This window comes from Cyanistes caeruleus, chromosome 3, assembly GCF_971803275.1.
Source record: "Cyanistes caeruleus chromosome 3, bCyaCae1.hap1.1, whole genome shotgun sequence".
NCBI classification, from domain to species: domain Eukaryota; kingdom Metazoa; phylum Chordata; class Aves; order Passeriformes; family Paridae; genus Cyanistes; species Cyanistes caeruleus.
The window spans coordinates 53,437,830-53,465,186 of record NC_141703.1 but is presented as its reverse complement, the minus strand read 5'-3'; the positions used below and the strand labels follow the sequence as shown (position 1 = coordinate 53,465,186).

Genomic DNA, 27,357 nt, shown 5'->3' with positions numbered 1-27,357 from the left:
CTAGTCTTTTTGAATATGAGCCACGAGAAAATTGGAATTCTGCAGTTTTAATGTACAAGTATGTTTTCCACGGCATTGGTCAACTTATACTAGATATAAGACAGCCTTTTTACAATGAGAGTGTTGAAACACTAACACAGATTGCCCACACAGGTGGTGGATGTCCCATCTCTGGAAACAGTCATGTTTAAGGTCTAGTTAAATATATCCCATCTCACTGCAGTGGACTGGACTAGGTCACTTCTATTATCACCTTCAAAACCAAAACATTCTATGACTATGTGAGTGTTGTCTGCTGTAAACATAAATTTGTGAAGTGGAAAATTTCTCAAGTCTAGAAACATCAAGTGCTGATCAATTTGCACATGTTTCAAGAGACAGGGAACTCTTGGAGAATGTTGGCTTCTCTTCTGCTTTCACAGCCTTTCTATAAAAAACAAATACTGTTTGTTCAAATAGCAGAAGTTTGAATTCAGATTCTATCATCTCCGCTCTAATCTCTGTAAAATATGTAGATTTCAATGTTTATTACAAACCATGGATATTTTCTCTGTATTAAAAACAGAAGCATTTTTTCTAACAAGTATATTTTGGCAAGAATAGCTATTTGTCTGTCTAAACACTAACCTGTGTACAACATTCTTAATACTTTTTCTTTCCAACATTAGGTTTTAAACCATTGTTTGACTATCCTTGAAACAGACAGTTGATTTTCTCAATTTCTCCATGTCAATTTTTCTTGTAGCTCCTTACCATCAGAAAACTATCTTTATTTATGTTCAATTCCTAGATGCTCATATTGCAATATGCTAGTATCTGAATTTTGGACTGTGGTTTGTACTTGTCTCATAACTATATATTCTTGCTTTTTAACAGTCTAGGAATTAATATTTACCCTTACTGAACCTTTCAGCCTGTACCAGAAAATTTAACATAAGCTGTCCATCCCTTCATCCACCCTTGACTGGGAAGATTAATAATAATTCCTTTGATCAGAATTATTCTGTTGGCCAGCAATGGTTTCCATGGTAATCAGGTGGTAGACAGAGCTGAAGCAGATTTCATCAGTTGTAAAACAGCATTAGAATTATCCTACTCTTCTAATTATATCTTAGTAGGACTGACTTTTGCATACTGTAGCTCAGAGGCATAAGAAGAAGATTCTTTTAACTATTGGAAGGCTTCCAGAAGGAAAGAAATTTCCATGACCCCTTCTAAGAGCTGGAGCTCTTGGGGATATTTTGAGGTGGTGGGTTTGGGTTTTGTTTAAGTTTGTTTTTTTTTTTTCTTTTGTTGATTGGTTTTTAGGTTTATTTGTATTCTAGTAAGAATGTAGTGAATTAAGGGATTTTTACAAAATGAAGGAAATATGATGAACAACAGTTAAGATGAACCTGCTGTATAACACTGAGACTTTTAGTCATTGTTTCATGTGCTAATGGGAGCAACTAAACTGCTGCAGGTCTCAGAAATTTCATGTCAGAAAAGATCATACACCTTTGAAAACAGTAGGTTTAAATGTGAGGATAAGCAATTCCAGCAGCAAGGACAAATACATTTTCCAATCCATGCTGTAAATATTTCTATTATTATTATTATTATTTCCTTCCTTATCTTCCACTTTTTTCTTTAAAGAAAAAGTCCTTGGAAAAATTCAGTATGACATTTTTTATTCCATCTGGTTCCACTGGTATGGCAGTAGTCAGTGTATGATAAGCATGCCAAATGGATACTTAATCCTTATTTTAGTGGCAAACCCAAGAGTTGGTTGATGCATGTTTAGAATATGAATTAAACTTGAAAAAAAGGCAGATAAAAATTAGAATATATGCTTACATTTACCACATCACAGCTTAAATTGAAAGGATGGTGGTACATTTACAGTAAGTACTCCTAGAAGCTCTAGATGAACTTAGGAGTGAAAGAAGTGGGGAAAAAGGAATAACCAAGAGCTCATCACACAGGGTTTATTTTGCAAGTGAGAAAGACATGGAATAAGGCTGAATGGAGGGAAAGAATGCATTTTTGATGAGTCTCTAGAATGACTAATTTGCAGCTTTGGCTCAAATTTGAATTTTCAGCCTGTAGGCCCTTGTGTACACACCTGACTGCAAGTATTTTTATACAGGAACAACTACAGCTGTACATAGCCAAAATCAGACATCCATCTTTAAAACTATGACCCTTGCACTAAGGCGTGTAGTCAATGACAGGAAATTACAAAAGGAAATGATAATGCAACACTTCCTTCTATTAATGATTGTAGACATTGCATGAAAGGATAGAAGACATCAAAATATTGCAAAAGTGTAATTTTTCATGTTTGATATTATAAAAAGTTTAAGGCTACTAAAATTTATGCAGTAAATTATGGATCATGCCAGAATATAGAAGTCAGCTTCCTAAAAATACTACTAAATATTATTCTAGTTCATGGAGCATGAATGCTCAGTGAATGCCCACTGTGAACATACTCTCCAGCCAGGAGATACCAGGTGATGGGCAGAGGTTTGAGATGCAGAGCTGCAGGCAGATGCTGGCATGTGGAAGGCCCTGCAGCCGGATTCCTCAAGTCCCAGACTTGTGGCTGCAGGGCTGCCAGATTTTAGATTGCAGGGCTGCTCTCTGTTCTTGGACAAGGACCCCCAAATCCTCAGCTTAAATTCTCTTCAGTGCTGCATTTGCAGTAAGGATTCTTTGAGCATCCATAAGCTCCTGCTGCAGAGACAACTCTTCAAACATGGAAATCTTCCAAATGTCATCTGAGACCTCCAGGGTGGTGCCTCCAAAAGCTATGAACAGTTAAAGAACCATCCTGATGATTGCGGGAAACCAAGCATGGCTACTTTCATTTTTCAGGTCTAATTTTTCCTGAAGATGAAGTTATTATTTAGTATTAGTGTTATTAGTTCAATGCCCAAGAGATACAGTCAAATTTTAGGACCTAAATGTGCCTGATAAAATATAAACATGGAATAAAAGGACAAAATCTTGTGAAAAATAAGGCTTTAGGACAAGACTTGGAAAACAGTTAAAAAGGAATACTTTGAAAAAAAACCAATATCAGTAAAAAGGAGAAGAAAAATGAAACAGAACATTTAGGAGTACTGAAGGGTATAAAGACTGTTAAGGAGACTACAACTTTTCAACTTCTAGCAGATCATTAGTTTGTATATGACGCAGCTCATTAAAAATGTCCAAACAAAACATCACTGCTTACTGATGGCTATTCACTTACGGAATATGCTTATGAAAACTGAGCCTATGATCTCAGTACACTTCCTATTAGACAGACATCTGCATTACAATTGACATTCTTATTGATGATATCAAGATCTCTATGAATAGAGTTGAAGTGGAGAAAACCTTTCAAAAGATTTTGATTTCTTACAAATATTAGTTTCTTTGGATGGCTTTTTCAATATTAATAATTGAATAATCTTTCAGAATATATTCTTTGTAGCTAATCTCAGATTGACATAAGTGATTATCCCAGCAGAAATATGGTGCTTAGCAGTGTTTCAAGAAATACATGTGAAAGATGGTACTCTGCATTTAATCACTTTCATTATGCAAAACTCACTTCTTTGGACATGTAATTTTTACATTAGAAAAAGGGCTATTCCAGTATTACCGAATTTCATAAATGTCTTTATCCTTGTAATAAACTATTCTGAAATCAAACCCAACTACCAAACAGTAATTACAGACAAACTTTCATCATGAGTAGTCTCATCAAATTCATTATTATTCCTAACACTACTGCAGATAGTTGAAACCCTAAGTATCTTGTTGAATCAGGGAAAATCTAAAGTAAAGTAATTTGTATAAGGTAAACTGACAAGACTGTAAGCAGGGACCACTGTGTACTAGACTTTAATAAGGGACATAAAGCTCAGAAAAAAATAGTCATATGCTTATCCGTCCATTTGTTTAAGAGGGAGAACACAGAGCAAGCAGCAAAGGAAATGAGTTCCAGATTTGCCTCGTAATCTGCAAATGCTGGGTAATTAACAAATTAAGTTTAATGTTGCAAGGGAAAGCACAGAAGAAGGACAAAAGTGTAACATAATTAGAATCACATTAGAGTGAAAAGACTGAAGACCTGATCCTGCCTGTACTGAAGGCAATAGCAAAACTCCATTATTTTTGACTCAGGCGAGATTGAATCCCTTAAAAAACTGACATGTTTCCAAAATGCCTAAACAACTCATTCTAGCAGCAGCAAAAGGAAATAGATTGTTCATACATCGCACATAGAACACAACTAATAGCACCAGAAGGAAACTCAATCATATATTTATTAGTGTGAGATATAATGTACCATAAGCTATACAAAAATCTTCAAGGACCTCTAAATAGGAATACTTTAGATGTGAGGTAAATCCAGATTTATACTTTCTTCCTACCCACTTAATAACAACTGAATTGTAATAGAAATATCCTGGGGAAATTTGAAAGAAATGTTCCCATGTGAGATTTATCTGACTTAATCTACAACTAAGACAGAGTTTTTTATATACAGTAAAAAGAACTCTTATTTTTAGAATATGATCTCCTTTTATTACCAGGTAGCTCTTAGTAATAAATTAGTTGACTCATATCCTAGAAAAGCCCACTTCTTTTCAGTAACTAAAGAGGTAATCTAGATAAGGTGAAGTTAGGCGAGATGAGTCTCACAAGATGAGTAACTGGAAATGGTGGGAGAGGGAAACTGCATCAGGTCGTTTAGAGTAGGAGCACTAATCTTTCATTAGGTTAGCTAATACCTACTGAAAATCTTTGAGTGGATAGAAGTCTTTAATTAATATAAGCCTCATGTCATGACCTGTCTTGTGTATCATGGACTGAGACTTGACGAGTGATCCTTCTATACTCACACAGAAAATATTGGGAGCTCTTTCACCTCTGTGCTCTTTTTGCAGAAGAACATTCCTTCTCACAATTTACCCTTGGAGAGCACCCTCAGATCCACCACTTGCCCCTTTATGGGCAAGTTGTACCTGACCAACCTGTCTCTTACAATGAGAGAACTGGTTGTATGTGTGGAAGGAGAATGGTGGATGTGACAAATTTTGACTTTAGCAAGGCATCTCTGGCAGTCTCACATTGTACTCTTACAGTCAGATTCATGAGCTGTGAACTGGATAAGTGCAAAATTAAGTGGGAGGAAAATAGGCTGGACTTAAAGAGCAGTGATTGGCAGTCAAAAAGTCAACTTTTAATACTACAGGGGAAAATGCTGTCTAATGACTCTTAAAAACTTGGAGGATGAGAGAAAGGACACTTTCAACATATTTTCAGATACAAAATTGGGAGGAACAGATGATGTGCTTCAGGGCAGGACTGTTATTTGGAGGAACCTGGACAGGTGTGAGGAACAGGCTGACAGCAACATCATGAAATTCAGCAACGTGTAAAATCCTGCATCTGGGAGTGAATAACCCCATGCAATGCTATAGTCTGGGTCCTAGCTGGAGAGAAAGCAGCTTGACAGAAAAGTGTCTGAACATTCTGATGAAAAAAACTGGACATGAATCATGTCCACCCTTGAAGCACAGACAAAGACTGATAATCTGGATGCATTAGCAGGAGTCTACTCACCAGGTCCAGGAAAGCAATTCTTCTCTGTAATTGTGAGGCTACATCTCAAGTCCTGTTTCCAGTTTTGGGGTCTCCAGTACAGAAATGACACTGGTACACTGAGTGGGCCCAGAAAAGGTCATCAAGCTGGTGGGATGAGGGGAATGGAACACATGGTGTACAAGGAGAGACTGTGAGTGGCTGTGAGGTCTTTCCAGGCTTAAGAGGAGAAGTCTTAGGGAGGACCTCACATACCTTGTGGAAGGGCACAGAGAAGATGAAGCCAGTCTTTTGGAGGTACATAGTGGCTGGTCTGGAGGCAGTGGGCACAAATTGCAGGAAGGGAAATTCTCCAATGGGCATGCGGATTTTTTTTTTACCATGATAATGAAAAAACACTGGAAGACATTACCCAGAAGGATTGTGAGGTCTCCACACAGATATTGAGACATTTAAGATGCAACAGAGGATCAGAGGATCTCCAGTGATTCTTTCCAGCTAGTAAGGTTCAATTTCCTGTGAATATATCTTGCTCTGGTTAAGTATTCTTACTTCTGAAGACAAAGAAAGCCATGAAGACTTTCACTGTTTACTATGTCTGGCAGAAGTAGAAGAGCAAGATGAAATGCTGGTCAGGTCTGTCCCTGGGTTACAGAGAAGGAGCTGCGCAGACAGTTAAAAAATCTTAAGTAAAAAGAAAAATAAAGAAAAAGAAAAGGAAAATATGTATTATATATGCTGGCTCTCACCAGTGCTGACAAATTCATATTTAGTTCAGATAAGGGCACTTCAAAGAAGTCACTTAAAGAGCCTTGATCAAGGTTTAAGGAACCAGTGGAGTATGGTAGCCAAAGGGAAATCAATGTCAGGAAATAGGGTTATGAACAAAAGATAGTTATTTGTGGAAGTAGCAGATAGATACATAGCAAGAGCTCTTTGTGGGGATGGCAATGTACTAGAAGGCATTAATTCTTGTGTGATTTTGTTTTAAAGTAGTTGCCCATTGCAAATAAGCCAACAGATTTAATCTAGAAGTACAGTAAGGTAACACTGCTTGTAGAAAAATACTCAAAAATCTTGTCTTGCAGGCTGCCACTGAAGGTGACACTTGTTGTTTAGTCTACCGTAGAGGACTATTTTCAGTTTCTGTCATCTATCCAGCTTCCTGTCAGAGGACAAGAGCCTAATAAGAGGAAATTAAACCGTGAAGACAATCTCTTTAATGCAGTTCAGAAAGAAATGTGTGTTCATATATTAGGGATAAGCTGCATGAGCATCTGTTCCTCTCTCTGAAACCTCCTGAGTTTAGTTTACACATAAAAAGGGACACTAGGCATTTGAATAGGAATATGATCTACTTTTCTAACAACTATACAACTATACAGATTGCCGTAGAGCTCAATAATTTCAAAAGTAACTGCTTTGTGGTGCTATTAAGTACTCAAAAGAACCACAAAATAGTAAGGCTTGTAAAAGGAGTTTCATAATTCAATCCTTTACACAATGGAACAGTAACAGTTCCAAGATTATTATACATTTGTATAACTCTGAGTACAAAGGTATGCTAAGACTTTTCTTCCCTGAAACTGTAATCTTGAAGTATGTGGTAACAACCAGTGTAATTCACTGCCCTTTCAAATTTTTCTCATTCACATTTTAATTGATATGCTACAAATGAAAAATCCATATACCCTAACATAAAGAGCATCAGAAATGAGCATGATTTTTTTCCCTACCTTTACCTCTGCCTTCAGTTGTTGGCAAATCCCACTGGGCAACTAAGCACCACACAGATGCTCAGTCACTTTCTTCCCATTCCTCAGTGGGAAGAAAAAAAAGGAAGGGAAGAAAAAAAGCATGAAAGCTTGGGCTTCTACATAAAATAAATAAATAAATAAATAAATATATATAAACAAACAAAAAACAACCCAAAAAAACCATCCCAAACAACCTGAAGGAAAAGAAACAGAACAAAAGAAGTGATGCAAAGATAACTATAATGTTCTTGCCACCTCCTCTTTTACCTTTTATTGCTAATCATGATATTATATGCTATGGAGTATCTCTGGTTCGGGTTGTCTGCAGGATTGTGTCAGCTCCCAAACCACTGCACAACAAGTTGTGTGTCACACAATTGTGTGTCACAGTGAGAATCAGAGAAGGCCTTGTTGCTAGCGCTTAAGTGTCTTATGAAGTATTATTTGAGCATTGTTTTTGTTATGAATTTAAACCACAGCACCATATGAACTGCTATGAAGAAAATTATACTAGCCAAGTACAACTTGTTTCCTGATCTCTTTCCTTCTCTCTCTTTTTTTCTCTTTCTTTCAAGAACTTCTTCTCCAGAATGCTTTGATTTTTACTCTATTGCTCCTAGTAATACAGTGTAAATAGTGTATATAATGTATATATCATTATATTTCACTTCTGCCTGCTAACTGAATATAGTTTCTCTTTCTTAGACTTACTGAAGGCTGGTTCTTTATGTTCCAAATGTAAGCTCATAGGAACTAACATTCCTATGCCCAACAGACAAGTACAGTGAAAAAGTACTTGTGCATAGTTTATCACTCCAGTCTTTCCTGAAACCAATAGCTCACAAATATCAACAAGGGCATAGCTTTAGTGAAACAGAAGCATAAATTGCAAAGCAGTGTGTGAAGAATTGGCCTTCAACACTCAAAAAATTCCAGTAAATAACATTTTTATTATTGGAAAGAGTACTGGATAAATGAAAATGTTGTATTTGAAACTGTTTCTGCAAAAACCTCCAGCCTTCATGTTAGTATTTTTTTAGTTAGGTCACTAGAGAAAGTACCTGAGGTCACACGAAGAGTTTTCCTTTCATGTAACTCACACACCCAAGTAAAATAAAAATGCTTTATTAAACCAGGTATCCAGCTAGTAAACAGCTGACTTCTGTCGCCAGAGACCCAGATAGCTTTAGACTTTTTACAAATTTGAGCCTGGCAACATCTGTTTTTGTAGGGAAGCATTTCAAAAGATGAGGAATTTAGGCAAAGACAGACTAAACAAATAAAAGAGCATAACAGAGCACAGGAAATCTGATCAGGAAGAGCAAAGATGTGTGGTTAATGTCCAGGTACTGATAGGTTTGGCCAAGAAAACTTATATTTGCCACAAATTCTGCTGTTGTATATACTAAGAGAATTACTTTACTTAATCTATGTATTTTGTATCTATTTCACACTTGAAGCACACTGAAAGTCAGAAATGGACCTGCACCTGATAAGGAACTTTATTTGGCAGGCAAGTCTGAAAGGTGGACAAAGCTGAGTTCAGTGTAGAGGCAGCTTCTGATCAATGTTTTGTGTTTGTTTAGTTTGGCTTTTGTGTTGGAGTTTTTTTGATAGGGAAATTATCAAGCAGGAATGAGAAGCACAGCAACCTTTCTTCCAAGATGGGAGGGAAACAAAGGAAAGGAAACAGAAGGAAAAACTCAAGATGTAACTGAATAACTTCAGCTTGATTTACCACTCATCACCTGAGACTGACTAATTTTATGCTTTTGAACTATCAGCATATCATAAAGAAGAGGCAAGTTTGGTTTTGGTTTCAGTGGTTTTTTTTTTTCAAACCACAGTTGCTTTTGGGTTTTTGTGTGAGGAAACCAAGAGTGAGATTCATCTCTCTTAGCTTTATCCACCTAAAAGTTGTGTATTTACTATAAACTACTGTCTCAGACTCACTCTATATCCAGATAGGTATTTCCAGAGGAGAATTCTTTAATTTTGAGACCGCTGTCCAAAACAGATTTTATGATTTTCACTCAACACTAATTTCATGAGTGGACAAGAGTTTTCTTGTGTGGTAAGAAGACCCTGACCCACAACTTACCTAAATGTTGAAAAAATAAAATGATACAGTTCATCCGCCTTTCACTTTGCAAGATAAAAATACCCACACTCTAGTAAAGCTTTACAATCTTTAGAAGGTCATTCTTAGTGTCAGTACTTTAAGCAGACTTCAAAATATTTTATTTTCCCACCTAATCATTCATTCCTGAGAAGAAAAAACTCATGTAATGTCATGCTATTCTTAAATGTTCTTTATTCTTAATGTTCTAAACGCTCTTTGTTCTTAAATATTCTTAAGGCTTTATCTGGAGCATCTATAAGGTTTCTGTATCAAGTGATTAAGTTAAGAAACAGTTGTAATAATACATATACATATACATATACATATACATATACATAATTGTTCAGTAGGGAAACTATTTGAGGGTGAACTAGAAGTGACTCTGCCTCACCCCAGATGCTGAACACATGATATAAAGAGCTTGCAATACTCATGTAACATTCAAGCATATATGCAGGAAGTAATAGCCAATCATCCAATACAAAAATGCTTGGCAGGTTATCAGGTTAAGAGCATATTTTCTGCAGAATAATTGAGCATAAATAGTGTTAAAACTAACTGGTACTAAAAGTAAAGTGGTAGTTAATTATTTATTTAAAAGAAATAAAATATTTGACTGAAAGCAATAGTTTTCATTCTTTCAGTGTTTGTTGATTTGTTTGAAGTCTCAAAGAAAGCCCTATTTCCAAGCTGAACCCATGAAATCTTAATGCAAGGAATAGGAAAGCAAATCAAGGAAACAGCAGGGAATTATTTTTCTTTCCCCTGTCACTTTGTCAACTCTGATAAGTATGTGAACTCATTTTAAAAGCAGTTCCAAATCCATGAGGTGTTAGTTCATTGACAAGAAATCAGTAAGTTCAAAAGATAATGTACATGTGATGTTTTTTCTGTCTATCATCCTTCCTGCCACGACATGGTCTTTTAGCTCTGTACAGTGTGAGAGTTTCAGCACTGGTATTGCAAGACTGGCTCATGGCATTCTTATTCCAAGAGAAACAGAGTAGGTGTTTCCAGCTACTGCTTCCCAAAATGCAGAGTACCAGTGCACTTAGCCCTTGCTTGTACACTTAACATTTAGAAAGCAGCAGCTTCTCTTTCACACATGAAAACTTAAAAATGCATAAACAGTGAACTACAAATTATCTTTTGTGCTCAATTTGATCAACTCCAAACATGCTGTATATATATTTATGCAGTCATGCCAAAAGGAAACTGTGTCTAACCTCCTCACAGCAGCAGTACAGGGATGGACAACCATTCTTACAGACACACTGGTCTATATTTATAGTATGCAACAGAATTACTTCAATTATAATGGCTCTGACTCTCTGTGACCTGGTTCCTTGAGGCTTAGCAGTCACAGGAGGTTAATCTGGTTTTCTGATTTTTGATTTACTCCAAGTTCCAGTAACTTTACTTTTATGCAAGTTTCCTAGAGGCTGTGCAATGGAGTGGATACATGAGCAGTCTCTCATCTTCTTTAGTTCAAGCATAAACTCAGAACAAAATAAAATACTAGCTTTCCCAAAGCTCAGTTACTAGAGGAAAAGGCTGGAAGAATCACAATGTCATTAAAACAAAACAAAATCAGGGGACCCAGAAAGTAACAACAACAACAACAACAACATTGTATAACTTGGAAATTGACATAATTTGGCTCTTTTGATCCACTGGGTTTCATCCAGCCTCAGATTTTCTTCCAAATATTTGCTGAAAGGCACCAAATTAAAAATCCAACACAAATTTGGAGGTTGGGAGGTGGGGGATGTCTCACTCCCCATTAACATTGTTATAATCTCAGTGAGAAATGAAATAGCTACTGTACTTTGAGAAAAAAAAAAACCTCTGGGTAAAAAAGCCTGGAGCTATTTCACTCACACCTTATGAAAAAATAATATTATATGCCATTACACATACAAGTATTTCCAACACCTGTCTTGCAGAAAATGCATAAAAGCTTTTTTCCAGAAAAGTCTATGAACAAATAAAAGATCCTATTAGTAGTTTGAGACTAAATATGACTATACAATAGGCACATATATATATATTTAAAAGAAATATATTATGTTAAGTGCCATTTCAAGTCCCAGAAGCCCATTTAAATGACCATATGGATATCCGTGGCTGAAGACATGTTTACTTAGCACAAACTATAATTCAGCTGAATTGTCTGCAGCCATGTTTTAGCTGACAATAAAACCAGTAGCAAATAAAATGGTCTGTCTAATATCTTATTAGGTCATCCCTTTAGCTGTATCCAGGAAAGATTATTTTATTCTTGACTATGATAAATGGAAAAGACAAATATAACTGGCAAATCTTCTGTAAATTGGCCAGCATTTTCAAGACAGCAACTACAATGAGAAAAGTTACTTTTAACTATATGACACTCAAGCTGATGATTTTTTTTCCCTCATGTGGTGATCACACACTCTTCTTCCTATATCCCTACTTTTTGCCTTTCTCATTACATTTTTAGGTTTTTTTTCTCTCATCAGTTCTATAAAAAATTCAGTTTTATCACCATATACTAAGATATTTTAATAACATTCTGCAAGACCAAGGAAATTATTAGTATCTTAGACAAATGCATTCACGATGCATTGTATTTGTTTCTCCTGCAAGTCTTCTAAACACATTTATGACAGTCCTCTTTCCTCAATAATAGTGAAGTAAGCTAGTCCAATTAGTGTCACTGGTATCACTACAACATTAATTTCCATTACCCACTCTTGCATGAGATGATATGATGATGGTACAAAATAGTATTGCAGAAAAAGGTGTCACCTAGCTGAAAACCCCGTTAAATATAATAGAACTGCCAGTGAGGAAAGGTTTATTGATTAACACTCTTGTAGTTACTTGAATCAAGGGCAAGAGGGTTTTTTTTTTGTGTATTGTTTTTTTTTTAATATATGATAATTATTTTATTTTTTATATCCTGCTCTCTCACAGTTCACTTGCATAGGTTTTGTTTAAAGAAAGCTGAACATCTACACCAAGATGAAACCCAGATATATTAGAGATAAATTCATTCTAATAGCTGTGAATGCTTTCTTACCATTACATAGCATCTAATTGCTACTTAGACAGAGATTCATCACAAGGTTAATATGAAGACCCTTTTCTTTGAAAAATAATAATTTAATATTATTTTTAAATTAATGCAAATATTTGAATGTTATACTTTTCTAAAAGTGTTGATTTAACCTAAGTTTAATATGTAAGCACTGGACTGACTTGGGTAGTAATTAAAGATCAAGCAATTAGTGCAATAAAAAGAGATTCAAAAAGCATCAATGGAATCCTTTATAAATAATAATTTATAAGAAAAAATATTTATAAACAAAATAAATTTAAGGTATTCAGTCCCCTTTTACCTTCCCCTCTGTTGATGAGTTTTCATATGTTGCTACAACTGACTTAAAAATGCATAATTTTACTAATGCATCTGGATTCATTCCTTTGGGATTCAGTGGCAGAGTGGTACAATTTCCCTAGCTGCTGAATTAATTTCCTCTTCCTTGGTTAACAACAGCCTGTTTACTAATTTCATAGAAACAGACAAAGTATTCTGTCCCTGATTGTTGGCTTTTATGAATAACTTTAGCTGAAGGTCCTATTGTTTTGCAGTGCAGTCCTTAGCAGGGGTGTACTAATAAGGACTAAGTATGCTAATAAGTCATTTTAACATGGGCACTTTACAGAAATAGTGTCCTCAAGGCAGGAGGTACCTTGCTGTAAATATTCACCAAAAATACTAGTAATGAAATGGATAACAACATACATTACTTCTTTAATAAATCTTCCTGTCTTTTTCATAGAGTCCTTCATTTTTACAAAAGCAATTTTGACCTACATATTTTAACTTGTTAAGGCAAAACTACAAACACAAGTTGTTAAATTTCCTCAGTATGTATTCTCTCTTACTGTATTACATTAAGAGATTCTGTAACTGAAACTTCACACCATGATATTACTATAGAAGAGCATCTTATTCTGCTAAAGAATTTGTTGAATGAGAGCTGCATGGGCTGTCTGGCTAATTAATCCTATGATTTGTCTTTCGTGGTCATGAATTTATATAAAAGAATTACATTTTTCCCCTCTGATTAGCATCAGAAGTAAATATACTATGCCTTAAGACAGAATTCAATCAATAGTTGGTTTCCATAGAAATAACAAACCATGAGAATTGTTTGTTAGAGACAAATAATTACCATATGCAAAAGTGCCATAAAAACCATGGGCATATATGGGAAGAGAGGAAAAAATATTTTTTGTGTATCTTTCAGTTTGACTGAACCAGAGAACACTTAATGTCAGACTCCCATCCTCCTGTCCTAATAATCTGCTGGCAATGCCCTTGGAAGAACATGTAGGAGGATTACTTTTTGTTTAACTACTGCGCTTAACCTTCACGGCATTTGCTTGCTGTGTTGTCAGTAAGCACAGGTCTTAAAGGATATGTGCTGTGGGAAGGATAGTTAAGTGCAGCATTAAGCAACTTTTCCTGAATCATTGTGTAACTGCAGGTGGAAATGAGTGGGTAAAACCCCTGTATTTCTTAAGCAGAAAAACATATAAATAAAAATTAATAATAATTAATTAATTGATATGTTGAGTGGAAATTAAAGACAAGGAGCTCACAAGCAAATGTCACCTGGTTTGATGAACGTTTCTCCAAGTGGATTGCAAGTCTAGTTTGTTTCACACACACACACACAATACAAATGCTTGTCATTTATCAAGCCTCCTGTAGGTTTGGTTTATAATTTCTTTGTATGATAATATCCTCCAGAGTTCTTAACTGAGTTAAGAACTGACACAGTTCCAAATTTTTTTTGCAGACTTGTGAGGAGGCAAGCCACTGGCTAAAATTACCTTCATACACAAAACAGCAAAAATGCAAAGATAGATCGGAACTGAGATCAAATTAATTGCTCTAAGTCCTGTAACAGTCAGTGGCAGATTTATGAAGAGAACTCAAGATTTCTTAGTCATAATTCAGAGCCTTTGCACTGTGCAACCAGCCCTACTCACTGGAAAAAAACATTAACAAGGACAGAGGGCTCTGTAGCCCTTATTTTACTGAGAATGGCTGTTTTGCTTCAGGAGGCACTGCAGAATCAAGAGGAAGCACTGACTGTTAAGGAAAACTAAAGCGTTCACAAACTTCATATTCTGTTGATAAAGAAGTTATAAACCCAACGTAAATAGCCATGCATATGTAAAGAAATAGATCATTTGTAATTTTTTGATTATTGCATAGGTGAAGTCATTGATTTACTGAAAGAAACACAAACCCGAGTCAGAAAATCAAATGCCTTTGCAAAACCGCCTCACACATGGATTCACTCAAACACAGAGACCAATAATACTTTTTTCTTCTACTTACAGAATATTGACAATTTTGATTTACATTGGCTAATATTGTAAAAGGGCTCTGTTTAGTTGCACAGCCACAGAAGCATGAAAATACTTTTATAGCAGTTATTTGCCCTTGGTGAAATTCAGTGAAGGGTTCAGAAGCTTGCATGCTTATGGCATAAATTAATTTGTGCTCATCTGCCAGAGTCACAGAAAGCTGAAAATGCACTTTTATGGCATTTATCCATTTTTAAATACCGTTTTGTTGGAAGTCAATAGAGTATTCCACAAAAACTTCTTTGATATTTTCTATTTTTTCTTCATTTAATACAATTGTTAAAGTATACATTTTCTAACAAATTTCAAACTAGGTTGTGATGTTTGCTTCTTAAGAACTATTGTGTTGTGTTTATTTATGACACAGAGGAAGACAGGGGAATCTCAGAATATCCACCATTCGCAACTGAAGAACATCTTTTAAACAATACTGACATGAAGGAGAATATTTTTTTATTTCCCAGTTCTGGCAATGAGCAGGCACTACAGAATGAATGCATCATCTCTGTCATCTCCCTAACATCCCAGTAAGACTACAAAAAACAGATGTTGAAGACAAGTAATCAGGTTTAACTTGTTCTTGAAACTTCACTAACTCTCTTCCTGTAGATTAACACATAGAAACTGAAACAGATTTAATGATGGCTTGTTCAAAATGTTATTCATGGCGTTACAAAGAAGCAACAAGATAATAAGGCTTTAGTATCATAGAAAGAGAGAATCATTAGGCTTGTTAGCCTGCTTTGCTGCCTCTGAAAAAAGGATGTAAGTATAAAAATAGGATTATTCATTTTAGATACAGTTATAAATTTTAGATAGACTCCTATTTTTATTGTTTTTAAATTGCGACATAAAACATACTCTTGATTTCAGCAGTTTGGTTACCCTCGTGGTGAAGAGGAGGTATTAGACAAATGAGTAAATATTTATCTGGTTTGAATTGAAAAGACAACTGAACAAAATAAAACTGCATCAATATAAAAATATGGAAAAACTTTATTCCCCTCTGGAACATTAATTGAAGACCATTTGCACTGAGTAAACTGTGACTTGCCAGAAGCTCAACTCCATTAGTGCAGCATATGAACAGCTAATGAGTCCTCCTCCTAACAGTGATAGGGTTTATATGCACTAGGACATTTATTAAATCAACTTAGTGAAGAACTCACCTAGAATATACTCTCTTATGTAAACAGCACTCAGCCCAGGACAATAATAGCCAAAATAAATCTCCAAACTTCCAACAATATCTGAACAGTCTGTATTTCAGTTGATTAACTTTTAACACCTACTGTCCAAACCCCAACATTTTATTTAGACCAATACAGTAACAGATTGTGAAACCAAAGCATTTTTCTTCAATTCCTATAGCTAATATTTAGTAAGCAGGAACAGGAGATAATCCTGATCATCACATCTTTTTTAACTGCTGAATTTTCTCTGAGTTGTACAGACAATGCTGCCAGCACAAATTTAGGGTTTTGCTACACATTCTGTGTAAAAGTGAATCAGTCTCCTTTAAGTGGCTGCCGACATGATGGGCTAACCTAGGGCAATAGATTCCATCCAGCTGAGTAACACAATAATGCACATGCTCAAAGGGCTCTGCTCCAGGGAAGGTTGTGAGTCACGCCACTAAGTACAGCTGTCAGCAAGTACATAAGAGCTGAGAGGAATGGATGAAAAGGCAAATAAAATAATTAATGGTATTCTGCATGACTTGAAGACAAAATACATGACTTTTTCGTGAGACCTTCATAGGTGTTCATAGTGACAAAGTATGACATGATCAAAAGCTCGGTATTTACAAAAAAAACCCAAGAAAAATCTAGGATCCAGACATAGTTGTAGTTCTGACAGCTGCTCTACTCAGTATAAAAGTCTGGAGTAAGCTCAGTGAAACTAAAGAAAAGACTATCATTCACATTAATAGAATTAGTACATGCGTGCATAGATGGGTATCTAAACAATTGAAATTAATTTACTGTTTCACTATCCAGCAGTTTCTGTGCAAGATCATGTTCTTTATTTTTCATCAAATACTATCTAGCATAAACCTCTTTCTGTTTTTTTCTGATAGTCTGGTATTTAGTATTGCAGCAATAGTAAATATCTTCCTATTGCATTTCAAATGAAATTCAGTACACACATTGAGTGCCAACCTGTGATATCTTCAGATATAAAAAATTTGCATAAAACCACAGAAGATATAAAAAAGGAATAAAGAAGGTAGAGATTCACATCTTCTGATATTATTTTTTTTTATATATATACATGTAATGCAACGGCATGCTGAATTTGATTTTAAATTTCCCTGAAAGACTTTTGGCTACAAAAATATGTATGTTACAGTTTTCAAACATGTCAGTTAGTCTGAAAAATAATCTTCCCAGTAAATTAGATATTTTTTTAGTTTTTTCATTCTAAATTACTTCATTGTTTTGTGTAGACTTTTTTTTATTGCACTCAAATTCTATATTTTTTGAGACTTAGTAAACTACATGCTGTTAGCCTCACACAAAAATTTCAAAGTTTATTTTTTAAATATTTGTAATGGAGATTCATATATCAAAAATCTCTACACCAAGCAGAGAAACAAGCAAGCAAATAAAAAATCCCCAAACCAAACTAGATATAATAATGAGCAATAAAAATCTGTGCTGTCTGTAATGTTTCCTATATATTCTTACAAAAAGGAACTGACCATAGTATGGAGAAAGAGTCAGAGAAAGGTGAATTGCTACATGGTAATAAGAATTAATTATAGGACCCATTTTTATTTCTAACTGATAGGAACATCTGAAAGGCTTTACCTGCCTGAAGTGATTCTATCTCAGAAGACTAATCTATAGTTTTCCAGTACAGATTACCATTCTGAAGTAGTGATCAGAAGAGATGATATTGTGTAGAGTTAGGAAAACACGCTCAAGAAAACAACAAGTTCAGTGCTGATAGTTAAGCTGAGGTCAGAATGAGAAATTCTCAAAGTAAATTTGTTAACTAAAGTGTTGACAGCTTCGAAAGGAAAGCCAGGATCCCCTCCTGCCTCAACCCTATTTTTCCCTCTGTACTCCAACCAAAACATACCCCTTCTGGAAACTCCTATTCTCATGTCATCATTTCTATCCCATTTAAAACTTGTTCTATTGCTAGTGTTACAAACCTCAATATTCTGTTTGCTTGAGTGGTAACCCTCAAGGCATGTGGGAGCAACCTGTAAATGCACTGTTCTTGCATTAGGATCTGCTTTACTGATCAAGTTCAACCCAAAATTATGCAGTAGCTAGAGAGGTACAGCTGGAATTTGCTCTCAATTACACTCACAGTTAGTGTAATTATTACTACAGTCATTTAGTAGCTAGCAATTAATGCCAGAATCCATATTTTTCCATGAGTCATAGAGTGAGGTATGATGCTTATTTGAACATTTTTTATGAAAGCATGCCATGGTCCAAACTAAATAATACAAATCTACAGCTGAGCATAATTCTATCAGCTATAAAAGAATAAAGAACTATATTCAAAGTATGTCTCAGGGAAGAGATGCTAAACTCTTTACTTTAGTGCTGAAGACAGGACTTAGAAATGTCTTTGACCAATCCTGAAAGCACCCATCTTACATCAATACTTCTCTTGGACACTGTAGCTGCCCAAACTGCTGCAGAAGTTGGAGGCCAGGGAATATCTCCTGTTGATTCAGCCCTCCCTTACACTTTGAAATCATGAAAGCCTGTGCTCAAAGCCTGTCCTGGAATGCCAGCAATGGAATGGGAACTGTGTAGGGTGCCCCAATGCAACTGCTGATGCCAAAGCAATCAGAACATTCAGTTGCAAATATAATTCCTGGCATTGCCAAATGGGGTCCCACAAGATATTCAGAAGCCTGGCGATTGCACCACATTAATTCACCACCACAGAAAAAATGTGAAAGCAGATCAGAGACCATATGGTATTTGCGGCCTTTTGCTCAGCTTCTCTTTCATCAGATTTAGAAGTGGTACCACATTCAGCACAAACAACAAATAAACCCATTTCCACAAAGAATGTTATAACTTTTTTTGTGGATTGCAGAGGGAAGACATTATAAAACAGGGCTGAAGCCTGCTATAAATGACATTGCTGTGTGACTAGGCCTGAAGGAATAATGAAAGGCCCAAAAGGGAGAGAAGAAGGTAGTCATGGTTCAGCAGGGGAAGATGAAATTCTGGTTTCAAATGGCTGTCATCACAGGCAGGATAAATGGATTGACAGAATTTGCTGGTCTGTTCAGAATGTTTAACATTTTTCTCACAGCCTCCAGGAGTGTTTATGTGTTCTATCCACAAATAATTGACTTCAGAAATCCAGTCCTGGGAGCTGGAACTGGAATAATGTTTTTATGTTTTGTCATCTTTCCAGCTCCTCTGCATTTCTAACTATTTCTATCTATGCATTTTCAGTAGAAAAAGAGATAATTATTGTAAACTATGCATTCCATCTTTGTGGATCTTCAGCCTTTTCAGATTATGAAATAAGACACTGACTCATATTTCTTTCTTATTTCCATTAAAAAAATATTTCAACTGATCATATAAGCACAGCAGGGAAAAAAAAAAGACATTGAGAAAGTATTTTTTAAGAATATACCTATAGCCCTGGACTAGATGCAATCTTTCAGGTAACGTAAAGTCTCATCAAACACTAAAAAGATCTAGGCAAAAGTTTCTTATATGTTGAATCTTTTCTTAATCAGTGGAATATTACAAAAAAATGAACAGAACTGTGTTATTCTCTATTTTGTGAAAAAAGGTTGACCTTGAACCTCAATTTTCAGAACATTTCCATGAATCCAATGAGAAACAGAATACTCCTGCGAAGGTAGGGCATGACACTCCTCTAAGTGTTCAATGCAACCCCAGTCTGAATAAGCATCTGGGTTTTTTGTTCCTCTCTCCTCTTTGCCCAAGTAAATCCATGCACTTGAACTACTCTGTAGAAGGTGCCAAGTGGAAAATCAACTACTAAATAAATAAAATCCCCTACATATTTAAGTTCTTATGAATCACACTATTTAAATTTTGCTCCTTCTTTCTGGGGCATAGGTAATGCACCAAACATCCAAAGAATATTTACATTCTTGGGGAATAAGAATCCATTAAGTGAACCATTCTCCCTTTATGGACCTAGCTTTATAACTACTAATATTTCTAACAGCTTCTTTGCATGTTTCACTGTGGTGCTATAATGCACATGTAAACTTATGATGTGTATTGACATGGTAAAATTTAGAGATACACATTTTTAATTAAGAATTATTATTAATTATTGTTTTTCAGAAAGGCTATTAACTAAAACCAGACTTCTGTTAATAATTGAGCTGAATACTTCCTTCCTTCTTGAACATTTTAAACAAAATTTATATTCAATGTTTTTCCTTAAAAGACAGACAAGCCTTGGCTCCTCTATCTAAAAATCAAGTCAGACCAAAGAACTTTCTGCTAGTGTCATTATGACTAAAGACATGAAGTAAAATCTCCTTCCCTTCCCTTCCCTTCCCTTCCCTTCCCTTCCCTTCCCTTCCCTTCCCTTCCCTTCCCTTCCCTTCCCTTCCCTTCCCTTCCCTTCCCTTCCCTTCCCTTCCCTTCCCTTCCCTTCCCTTCCCTTCCCTTCCCTTCCCTTCCCTTCCCTTCCCTTCCCTTCCCTTCCCTTCCCTTCCCTTCCCTTCCCTTCCCTTCCCTTCCCTTCCCTTTAAAATCTCAGTACAGTTTCCCAAAGCACTGTCTGATTATGTCTTCCCAAATTCCTTCTTCTCCTATCCATTTCCACAAGATTTTTCTTAGGCATTTTACAAAACACAGTAGCAGTTAACTAATTGAATGCACACATCCAAATGAAACAATTCTGGTGCAGAAGTTGGCCTTTTAATTGGCTCAGCAATACTCCACTATTCATCAGACCGAAGTTAATTCCTTGGTGCTTCCTTGTTCTCTCATCTTAAAATGGGGTAGTCTTAGTTAACTTCCTTGTGGCTTAGCCTGTCCTTACAAAACATCCATGAGAATTGTGACACTTCCTGGCAGTCTGAGTAGCAGTGTCAAGCAGTGAATGAGCAAGCATTCAGTGCTTAGCCATGCATAGGCATGGCCTCATGCGCAGTTGTGGCCTTGGGATTGCTGCACACTGGCTAGGCACCACAGAGAAACTTGCATTGCTATTTCCCTTTTCAAACTAAATCTCAAAATCTGCCCATCCATGGTCACTTTGCATAGTGATGAAGGCTCAGTTTAGTCAGCTTAACTTCAGGTAATTACTAAGCACACAGTAGGTTCATATAGACCTCTGTGAAAATATAGACTCACGGATGAATGAATCATCCTTTGGAAATGCCTGTTTCTTCACAGAGAAAAACGTAGTAATTGTGACTCTTATTTCAGTGCTTTTAAGAGTACCAAAATTAACTTCAGTGCTTCAGGTAGCTGTCTTAAATCACATGGGTAAAGCCAGGCACCAATTTACATGGACAATATGCTAGGGCTCCTGTTAGAGCTGCAAAGGAGTAAAGCAAAAGACAAAAAATACTTTCATATTACCTTGTTAGAACCAAGAATTAACTAAGCCACAGGAAACAGAAGACACGGAATTAAATCATAAGGGAAAGTATTTTAGGAAAGTACATACTGTAAATATTTTAAAAGTTTTAGCGAGTAAGTGAATTTCTAACTGAAAGACTTTTTCTGTTTGCAAGTTTCTTCTGCCTTTATGCTGTACAAACAAAATAAGATTTCTGTCTTTTTTAAATACCAAAGAAACTTTGTTGGTTCCTGTATAACAGTGGAAGTAAATCACAGAAGAATGATGCAGAAAATTTCAAATAGAACCATAAGTTTTAAGATCCAGAAACAAATTTGGTGTTTACTTAAACCACTCTTATAGGTGAAACTTGAATCCAAATGTGGAGGCTTGCTGTTGGGCTTTTTGTTTGGTTGTTCTTTGGATGGTTTGATTTCTTTTGAGTAAGAAGTCTTTAAATAACCCCTAAATATTTAGGAATAGAATTTTTATTCACCTTGTTTTTAATTTAAACGAGCACAGTCATAATTGGAGAAGGAAGTAATTGAACATTCTCACATCATCTATATTTGTTCAGATTTGTGTCTGAAACAGAAGTTCTGTCCTCCAAGGTGCATCTCAGGGATGATTTAATGTCCAGAAACTTGAAAGACCAGAGTCTCTAACTCATTAGTTTTGCTCCAACCCTAGTTTATTTCCCAATGGCATTTCTGTCTTTTGATAGATTTGTAGAGATTTCTGTCTCCAAATGGCACACAAATATACTCAACCTTAAATCAGTGACAATATCTAAGTGAAAGATACCATGGAACACTTCAGCCTTTCCCTACGTAGAACAAGTTTGACAATATGTTTTTTATGCTTACATTCTAAGGAGAACAAGAAAAAATATTAATCACAGAAGTCAAGAAGCATACATAGATGTTACATTCTAGATGACGTGTTCTTCAACACTGGTGAACATTTAATTTCCCAGTCCTTCCTCTTAGGGAACATGCAGGAGAACACCACTCTTTCTTTCAACCTAGAGAGACAGGTCTACTTATCAAAAAATTGGAGCAAATAGCTGAGGATTCCTCCTAGAAAAATCTCAGGACTTGACTGGAGCACATAACATAACCCATAAAATGACATTCAGTGTTGCATTGCATCTCAATGTTGAAACAGCCTGAGACAGATTTCTCCTCAGTGAGGGAGTGGAAACTTGGGTCTATGTTTCCAGTAAGTTTCCATGTTTCCTTGGGTAGATTTCATTGACTTTCTCACAATTTACATTAAAAAAAAAAATGTACTCAAATATTTCACTGCCATGGGTGACAGCTGATGAAAAATCACTAACAATGTCTCATGAAGATTTCACAAGTAAATTCATTAATACTTCTGGATTTCAAAGCAGAAGGCTAGAAGTCCACAAAACCAGGTATTTCAGAAGACAATAACTCCAAATTAATTCTGTGTAGAAAATACATAATTGTAGAGTAAAAGAAATTGAGCCACAATTAAACTACAGAGCTTTTTGCCACCACACAGATGTTTATATCTTGCAAGTCTTTACTGTATTAAAGTTAACAGGACTGTAAACAGTCTTACTGAATTTCTCCCAGACACAGTAAATTTCTGATAAAGAGTCTGTCAAAATATTCCACAGAGATTCCTCTATTTGATTTTTAGGTAGCTGTGAAAGCACTTATTTTTAAAGATTTGTTCTGCTACAACCTGAAGAGACTGGGCTCTCCATCTCTCAGTTTTCTATATTTTATAGTATTGTTAGCATAATTTCAATTATGTTTGCTTTGATCTTGATGCAAAAGCCAGAATCCTTAAAACTAGTAAGGATGTCTTACTTCATTATATTGATGAATAATTCACTATGAAGTCACTCTCAGCTCATTTATCTGTATATCTCACCTTTATTTGGGTTGAAATGAAATTTTAAAATCACCAGTCAGAAATTTTGAAACAAAAGCTCAATATTTCAAATCACAAAAAAAATTAATTTAAAAGAAAAAAATAACATATATAGGCTGTACAACAAGTGAAAGTAAAAGCATCAATCTTAAAGCTACCTGTGAAGGAAAAGACTTTTTTCCTGGAAGAACCTGGAAGCCCAGTTGTCTCTCTGAAGAATTAGATGGGCAGCAAAATATCAGTTCTAATTTTTTTGTGTACCTCCAAAATACTAGATTTAATCCTCAGATGATTTATCAGTCTGTGTTGAGAGAGGAATGATTTCAACTCTCCATTACTTTTGGCTCTCATCTTGTTGAACTAGGTTGAGCTAGAGTTAAGCTATTGTAACAGCTTTTTCAATCTTTTCAAACGTGCACTTGAATTAAGAAGTGCAGTCAAGTTGCTAAATTTAAATTGCCTTGACTCTGAAAATGTCAGTTCAAGCTGAAACAAAATTGTTTTGAAATTTAGTAATTCAATACAAATTGACTATATTACAAAGTAAGCATATATTTGAGTATGCGAGCCCCATCTAATACTATTCATTATACTCCCTGAGAACCTTTGAAAAATTAATATTCTATACCAGTTTTCCCTAGGAAATATTATCAGATATAGTATCAAATGAAGGGAGACAAAATGTGTGTTGCAAACCTGCACAACCTGATGGAGTATTTTCTTTCTTGTGTTGTTTCCACATAGCAACAGGAAGATAGTACATCTGCCTCCACAGGTACTGTCACTTTCTCTTTGTCAAGCAACCAAGATTTATAAGGGCCCCAAGTTATTTCCAACCTCCAAATTACACTAGATACATAAAGCACTTAGATAATTTTAAAGAAATGCATTTAAGTTAATTTGCCTTCTCTGTACAACCATTGAACTAAAAGAATAACCTTAAGGGCAGTTCAGAATAGAAATGGGTACAGTCACTGGGAAAGCTTGTCTTTCTTCACTGTCTGTTCATTAACACTGATTAAATAAACTAGAAAAGGTCTTCTGGATGGCAGTTCCTTTGGGACTCACTGATGATATTCTCAAAAGATCCGTTTACCTGTGTGATACTAGGCACTCAGCAGCTGACTCACACTGTCATTTTCATCTGCTAAATCCAATTCTGTCAGATTTTGCAAGTACAGTGTAGCATTTGGTCTGGCACAAAATCCTGCAGAACAGTCTATTTCTTTAAAATGCTCTATTTTCTCCCATTTTAAATAACTCAAGCAATGGAGCTTCCACCTCCTCCTTCTCCTCCAAAATACTATTAGCATTGAGTTTTCTAATACACTATTTTGCTTTGTATATTAACTTACATATTTTATTATGTTCATTAATAATATGCATTGCTGTAATAATAGGTATTTAGTACTTCTTTCCTTCAACTGTAAAATTTTCCTGTTGTGGGCATGTAGCTACTAATGTTTTAGAGACATCATAAGCAGATTATTCAAAGTGAGTATTTTTTCACTGAGTACACTTTTCTGGTATCATTTAGCCTTTTCTACATGTTTCTTCAATGAATATTGGCTTTGCTTTGCTGAATTATTATTCTTACTGACACTGTAATTGCCATCATATATAGCAATCTCTTTATAAATAAACATGTGGATGAACACAAGAAAACAAGCCACCCAAATAATGTAATGAGGAGCAATTTGCATTTAGCAGAGCATCACAAAATTGCAGAAAGCAATAACACAGAGAAATAAATATTTTTCCTATTGTATCCAAAATTCTAAACTTCTCTAAAGAATCTGTGGCTAATCAGTCATTTACTGGGAGAAAGCTCTGAGCTGAGATAGGGACATACCATGGCAGTAAACCAGACTTGATCAGAAATAGTGCTGCCTGGGAAATTATTTTCCCATCATTAATTACTTTTTAAGTTTTCTCAAACTTTCTTATTCTACAATTGAAGAAGCAAAGTTTCTCAGGAGTAGAGCGAGCTCTATCTCCATTCTGTAATGACAAACAATGGCAGAGAAGAGGTTGGCAGGAACTGGAGCTATGCATGACTCAAGAGGACTATGTTCTAGTTCCTTACACTAATGACACAAAGCAGGGGCATGAATTGTACATGCCAGTGAACACCGGTTACCAAATATTGCGGAGTAGGTGTTTTCCTCTCTCTTTTCTGAAAAAGATCGATGGATGTGGGGAATATTTCCTGGGACAATCTTCACTGGAACTGACAGCTTTCAGAACTTTTTGCTGAATTTTAGTTTTCTAACAAAGAAAAAACCAAAACAACGCTTTCTTGAAAAATCAATTCTTACTGTCCCAGTTCTATACTAGAAAACAACATCAGCCTTGACAGCAGACCACACTGGGCCAGATCTTAGCACATGAATTCTTGCCCCAGTGTAGCTTATAATTAGAGAAATGGTACATCTTTATTTCCAATTTTTTTACAAGCTATTCAGTACTTTTATTCCATAATATTTTGTGCCACTTGGTATTTACCTCCTAGTTTTAGACTATTTTGTCACTTTCCTCCAAATCCATCCTTAAATTTGTATTGTTATCACTGGTTGTTGAGCATTTTTATCTAAATAATGATTAAAAAAAAAAAAAGAAAAAGAAAGAGAAATGTTTGGTCTTTCAATGTAAAAAGTTAGGCTACTTTCACTCTTTTGTGAAAATATTCAAATGTTCTTTAAATTATTTAGAAACATATCTCAACCAGTAGTATTTATTGAAAAAATGCCTAATGAATTTAAGCTAGTGCCTTAGAGCAAGCTGAGTTCTGTTGATTTATGCAAACAAAAGGTCTGACCTCAAGTCTTTTCTGTAACAGCAAGAACAATAAAGCCAAGAAAGAAAAGCCAAGAAAGAAAATACTGTCTTTACCTGGACATACATCAGTATATATCAAATCTGGAAACCTGGAAAGAAGCATTTCACTCAGATTTATATATCATTTCCATTCACAATGTCTCCTTAGAAAAAGCCAGCAAATTAAATAATTGGATAAATAGTCGTGGTTGACAACCTAATTTGTTTTAACGAGGACAGCAAAATACCTGGTTTCAGCACAAAGAAACATTGTGCTTTGACAAAAGCACATTATGTTGTCTCACAATGGAAGTGCTGCAGAAACAACTATTGAGAGTAATGTAATATAAAGTGAAAATATGACAAAGTTATTTTTACTGGTTTTTTTACTGATGTGTAGGATTCATTTTATTAATGAATCCTACAGATCAGAGGTTGCTGGGGCATGGTACTCTTTATTTACAGATTCACTAGAGAAGAGAAGGATCATAAATTAAAAACCACAAAGTTTTGAATACATTAAACAGCTCCTCCCACTCATGTGTGAATGAATAAGTATTAATCTACTTTAAAATATTATTTTAACCACTGAAATGGTAGCATTCTTCAATTCATTTTTGCTACAATTTTATTAGTGGTAAAATAATAGAGAATTGATAAAGCCAAAGCCTGCTACCTGTAGTTACCTTGCAGCAGAGCCAAGTCTATAAGAACAAGGGCAGGCCAAAGACAAGGCCTGTTTCTGCATGTACTGACATGACATCTTATGCAAGCCCAGGAATTCATCTTGGCTGTAGTTAATACATGTTGAGAATCACTGAACAGTAGATAAGATAAACTCAGCTGAAACTAGATTATCTACTAAACTCTATTAGTATCTACCTATATATCTCCATTTCAACTTCTGTGGGAAAAAAAACAAAAACGAAAACAAACAGATTAAGCATGATCCTGAGAAATTTTGTTATTCTAGTTAAAGAATAAAATTTCCCATAACGTATTCCCTAGATTATGATATCATTCCCAGCTTTCAATATTAATTTTTTTTTCCTGATATTTGCCAAATGTTTCTGGTACTGTTCATGGGATTTGAAGCTCAAATACAGTAAGATTTGCACCATTTTATTTCTCTTGGCCAAGTTCCACAGCTGAAACAAGTAGAAGGGAAGGTAGGGAGCCACCTGCTTCTCT

The 27,357-nt window shown here is 35.4% G+C and overlaps 1 protein-coding gene and 1 long non-coding RNA gene across 4 annotated transcripts in view; both read right to left on the bottom strand.

The window, feature by feature from the left end:
* The window catches only part of PCDH9 (protocadherin 9), a 665,490-nt gene that overhangs the window by 90,982 nt on the left and 547,151 nt on the right, over positions 1-27,357 (bottom strand). The window lies entirely within an intron of this gene.
* On the bottom strand, positions 1,220-26,278 carry LOC147654152 (uncharacterized). Its single transcript, XR_015285468.1, has 2 exons — positions 26,242-26,278; positions 1,220-2,871 (listed from the first exon to the last, which is right to left on the bottom strand). It is a non-coding gene; the product is annotated as an uncharacterized LOC147654152 (long non-coding RNA).